This window comes from Tauraco erythrolophus, chromosome 14, assembly GCF_009769465.1.
Source record: "Tauraco erythrolophus isolate bTauEry1 chromosome 14, bTauEry1.pri, whole genome shotgun sequence".
In the NCBI taxonomy this organism is placed as follows: Eukaryota; Metazoa; Chordata; class Aves; order Musophagiformes; family Musophagidae; genus Tauraco; species Tauraco erythrolophus.
Window position 1 is genome coordinate 13,494,218 of NC_141478.1, and position 6,102 is coordinate 13,500,319.

A 6,102-nucleotide genomic window follows, 5' to 3' on the forward strand; every position below is an offset into this window, starting at 1 on the left:
GTGGCTGCCGAACATGTAGAAAACTAGTATAGCTCCCCCCGCTCCCGGCTCACTGACTTATGATCTGTTATTTTGAGGGTATCATCAGAAATGCTCTGTTTACATTTTACCGACAACTTTCTAGACAGAAATGAAGAGCTGTAGCGCTCCACACACTGACTGCATACTGTATTTTCCTACACTCGCTAAGCAACCCTAAACGCCAAATTCTGACACTGAATCTCTATTTGATGGAGTAAATATTTATCTGATGTTCTCTTAGATTTATTATTTGTATTTGGTTTACTTTTGTAGATAAACAAATCATTTCTGACGGAAAGTTATTTTCATGCTACATCTTTTTGCTCTCCACTAGCTTTCTATAGATGCAACTATGTAAAGGGCATTATTAGAAAATAGTTCATAGTTCTCTAAATAAAATATTTGAAAATAATTAACCTATTAAAGTTTTCATTAATCTTCATATGATTTTATATCCAGAAATCTTGTTTTTAAATCCCAATACCTTTTTTTTTTCTTGACCCTTTTTTATTTATGTCGTATCCTAGAACTTGGACTATAGTGTCCTGAGCTAATTGATACATCGTTGACACTACAACTGCCTTTCATATTACAGAGCCGTATTCTCCCCCTTGTTGCTTCATTCAGCATGTATAACCATTCTCTTTGGTGCACCATTTGATGACTGTGCATGCATAATTAGTTGGATTCCTGATGTGAGTAGCCTGATAACAAGTGTAAATAGCCATTACATTCTTTAAAGAAAATAAAAAGAATGCAGTTCAAGTTATTTTGCATGGGAAGGGGAGTTTGCAACTAGAGATGTTTTTAGGAACATGGGCCCTGCTTTTCAGAAAGACTTAACTTAAAGACCCTATCATATCTCAGCATCTCTGAATATCAAGGCTGTGGTGTGTTTACTGACTTCTGATCTGTGCTGAGTGGTATTATTTTGGAAAACTATTTTTCAGGCATATATATGCTATCATTAGCCAAGAATTTGATGCCTGCTAAAGAATGAAGAAAGAAAACAAAATTTTTGCCCTCATTCTTCTCTCTCAACTTACAGAGTTTTTGAAGAGTGGCTTATGAGATCTTTTCTATTTAAGTGAATGGATAATTTTATGTATGAAGAATTCATAAAGCAAGATCAAAGATTAAGAAGTTCTAATAAAAGTAAATTTTTTAGAAAAGTACATTTTAAACTGAGTTCCAGAATATGTAATTCCTGAGACTTATCCCCTGCAGCAGTCATTTGTCTGAACGAATTCCAGGAGAGCCCTGTCCTCTTTACTTACAGGTTTTTCATTGATAATTGAGGTTATCCCTGCTCTGATTTTTTTAGAAAACTCATGATACTTCTCAGATTGATAGAATCAAAAATTGTTAGATGATGCAGAGGTGGGTATCTGCTTGCCAGTGAAGGGAGACACTGACTTACAGCACTGCCTGCACAGCACAAAGTTCTGTAAATGTTAAATGGGCAGTTGGTTTCCTTCCTTATTTTCTCAGCACAGTTGGCGATTAAGGAGGAGGAGGAGGAGATTTGACCCGACTGAAGTAAACTTTGGAATCCCTGCATAAATTGTCAACTGAACGTTATCAACAGAACCTTATTGGGAACAACATTAAATGAATGCGATAGCGATGAGGTGTAACAGCGCGTCTCTGAAAACTGGTGATACCTAAGCCGGTGCAAGCTTTCTAGCCTACAGAAAGTACATCACTGCCTGCTCGTACGCATGCTGATAGGGATCATTGAATTGCAGTATCAGTAACTAATGGTGGTATTTATTTTAGCACAAAAACCGTATCCAGAAACGTAGTCAATGTAACCTTCTTGTTCAAAAAATAGTTCCTTAGAAACACTGCAGAAAATACTTAGGAAAAAAGAATTCCTGTTATTTCGAACCAGTGTATTTTTTCTCATCTAAATCCTCTGATCTTTTTTATTATTATTATTTGCTAATGTTCCCAAAGAAGAGAATTTCTTCTTGTCCCTATAGATCTCCATGGCTTTCTGCAACAGCTTTTGACTTACTTTCTTATGTGACTATCACACTTCAAAAGTGGACTTTTGGATTCATGAAAGAAATCAGGAGAAAGATAACTAACCATAGACCTGTACGGTTGGGGAAGTGGTAGCGATCTAGGATCTATACTTAAAAATCAAAAAGGACAAAGTTTCCTTCTCCAATGGCTACTTAAAAAAAAAAAAAAAAAAAAAAAAAAGAGGCAAATTTCCTTCTCCTGTCAATATAATGAGTAGTATAATAACATACGTAATTTTCATTGGAAGTTAGGTTCTTACTTTAGCCTCTCAGGAGTCTATGCAGGAGTCTTGTACTAATGGAAAGATGTCATCAGCTAGTGACCTGTGATTATGAACCATTTGTGTCCACGAAAAAGCTAGTACAGTATTTTTTAACCTCTCAGTTTTGCAAATTTTATAACTTCAGCAAAGTACAAACGACATCATTTAGGAAAAAAACATCCGAACAATGGGTATGACCTGATTCTAGTTCAGAGAAAGCACATTCTTGGACCTGTTCTGTGCTTACCCTGCTGCTGTGCGTCACTTGAGGTACATATGAGGACCAATTAGACCAACCTGATGATTAGCTGAGAACAGAGCAAGCCCTCTGACAGACATATGAGCAATCTCAGCTACGTTCTTCAAACTAGATTCATTCAGATTTCCATCCTACCCAAGCCCATTAAACTTGTTATTTCAATGCTTCAAATGCTGGTTTCGTTGCTGGTACATCAAATGAACATCAGTAAATCACGCCTTTCAGAACCAGACAGTAAGAACACAGCCAGCCTGATGAATCACCCTGCATTTCGAAAAGGCCATGGCTTACGCTAAGTAAAATCAAACCGAGTGACGCGAGTTGCAACCTGCACTACAGATCAGTCTTTGTTTGGAGGGGAACACTTGGAGCACATCAGCACTGCACATCTGCTGCTAAGTGTGTTTAGTACGTAATTAGTAAATCACGTTCTGTCAGTGCTTTCCTTTTTCCTGGTGAGAAAGGTATTTGCAACAGCCGCACACCTCTGGTTCTAACTTGACAAAAATCAGCTTCTATGTTGTTTGTATCTCTGCTGGCTCCTTCAGAAATCCTTCACTCCCTAAATCATCACTGAAAATGTAACAAGTAGAATATATATGGTATTCACCTTTTGAGCTTTTCTATTAGACTATTGTTTCTGATACTGTACTTTATTAAACACTTTACTACAAGCTACAGTAGTACAAGGCTGCTTTTGTGTGTTAAAAAGAATGCATCTTTTCTATCCCCTGCCCAGCTTTTTGAGGACATCCTGCACCACAGAGCCATAGGAGCTCAGAGCCCATGTCTGCAGGAAGGGCGATGCTCCTCCGAGAATGTCAGATGCAACTACAGCACCTGACAGCTGCGTTAGAGGGAGGTACAGGGGTCAAGTAAACTCCAGACACATTGCAAAGGAATCCCAAATAAAAAATTCTTATCGGATGTGTCCAGCATTTCATTTAAAAAGTTCCTAGTCCAAGCCTGCCCAGGTTTTTTGACTTTTCAAGCAGAAATATGTAAAAACAAAACTACAGAAGTGCAGGTTTCCCACAACAGGGTAGCTGCAAAACATAAAATTTTATCTGCACTATGTGCTTCACTTCTGCCTGAAATTGCCCCATTCCAGCCCTAAACTAAACTTTGTAGGACTGGTAGAAATATATAAACAAAGAATGAAGTTACAAGCATATGAAGAATAAAGGCAGAGTGAGAAGCAAAATATACAGGATAACATATAAAAACTATGTAAAATATACAGGAAAAACTGTCATTTTATTGAGTAATAATATGACAATGTGAATCAAGATATTAAAACATTAGTTATTTCAGAGTCTTAAGAACCCCCTTCTTACAGAGTAGGAAAGCTCCATCTCGAATTACTCTGAATACATTACAGATACGCTATTTCCAGACACCGTTTTCTCTCATCTGCTCGGTTTTCCCCGGGGCTGAGCAGACCCGGGGTACAGGGGTGACCAGCCCAGCCCCAGCCCAGCGGCACAGCAGTGCCGTGGGGCTGCCGGACCTCGCGCCAGCGAAGGGGCGTGAGAAACTTGCAGAGGTGTAGTAAAGCAATGTCTAAAGGTATTTTACCCTTACATAAAAAGGCGTTCGGCCCCTGTATTTGCCCTAAGGATTATGGAACACCACATGTACCTGAAAACCAGGAACGGGCAATAATTAAACACAATAAAATCCCACTTTTTGCCCACATTGCAATAGGCTGCTGGGACAATCAGGTTTAGTCAGTGCCCAGGCAAAAGCCAGGCTGTGGGCAGCTGCTGCCCCACTGGGGAGACCCAGCTGGTCCCGGGGCTCATCAGCCCCAGCTGTGCCCGGGGCTCATCAGCCCCACAGCCCGCTGGGAGGCCCTGCGGCCATAAAGAGCAGCCCCCGCTCAGGGTAAGGTGGCTGCTGCAGGTTTTAGTGAATGGGACTGGAAGAGCTGAAGAAAAAGGAATGGAAGGAAAAGCTGAGGTCCTGTCTGGCCTGGCGCTGAGCCCTTGGGGCACTGCGGAGAGCACTGGTGTTGCAGGTGAGGAGCGGCGGCTGCTGTGGGGCTGTGGCGGGCAAGGTAGGGCAGCTGGCGGTGCTGAGACCCTCCCTGCGGGAAGGTGGTTGTGTGGAATGGATGGGTCAGGTGTCTGCGGAGAGACATGGTTTTGCATCATGGTTTTGCAATGGGTGGCATGTTGAGTGCTGGTGTGGTGGGGTTCGCAGTGAGGAGAGGTGCCGTGGGTTGATGGGAGGGCTGTGGGACTGGGCTGTGAGCTGCTGGTGTGGCTGCCACCCCCTGAGAGAAGGACGCGTGGCTGCTGGTGTCTGCCTGGCTGTGGCTGGTCTGTTCAGGCTGGCACAGCTGCTTCTTCCCTTGTGCTTCTGCATGGCTTTCTCAGTCAGCAAAAGTAGCTGTAAACCCTGTGACTGATCTTCTGTTGTTTGCCCTGGAGCTCCTCCAGCCCCCGGGCACAGCAGCACTCAGGAAGGATGGAGCAAACCATGGCTCTGGTGGGAGATGTGCTTGTGTGCCAGGAGAGCTGAGCTGCTCAGCAAAGCGCCCCGGCCTGCGTGTGCTGGGTACGCGAGGGTATTGCAACAGCGGGTCTCGGGCAGAAAAGGATTAAATTTTCCTGTAGGTTTATAAAATGTAACTGGGCTTGAAGCTAGGGTTGCCTTTGGAAAAGTAGTTTATTCTGGCTCTGGCAATGTCCTACTGAAATTAACTGACAACAGTAGAAACTACTGTCCTGTAAGGAATAGATACAATTACCAATTTAAGAAAGATACATGACTTAAAACTAATTCATTAGTATCTTCAGGAAAAAATCAATGCTTCCTTTTATTCCCTCTAAGCTTTCCCTGTTCTTGTTAATTTGTGTGCCACTGCAGACCTCCTCTTTAGGACCAGAGCTAGAGACAATTTGAATGAGCCTGCTGGCTCTGATTTCTGGCAAGCTCCAGGGAAATAGAAATTTCTGTCCCGCTTTGAATTCTTACTTTTTGTTTTAGTAAATTAATGTAACTTTCGATATTGCCTCCATCTTACCATATTGCAGAAGGCTTTTGCTTTGAGGAAGCAATAAACTATACAAATGAGCTGATAAATAGGAAAGAGCATCTGTCACAGCAGAGATCCAGCAATTCTTTACTGATGAGAGTTTTGTAAAGCTTATTGCATACTTGAGGGAAAACTGCAGGATGCTTAGCAAGAAGTTGCTCATACATGAACTTCAGGGTAAAGAGCAAATTCAGTCTGCACTCTGCCTTCCTGAGCGTCAGGTGGGGTCTCCTTGCATTCTGCTGGAATATTGATACCTCTGTTAAGAGCCACACTGGTAAGCCTTCACTGTTCTGATTAATCTTAATAGTCTTCTTGACTGCACAACTAGTTCAAATAGTTCTTTGAGGTCTCATTTAGGAGGGTGAGCTAAATGGTAAAGGAGGTTATTTGCCTTGAAACTAGCATCTAATAGCTCATTAACTAGACAAACCTTTCTTCATCAAAATTGGACTAGAATCAAGCCGACTTCATTACAAGCAGACA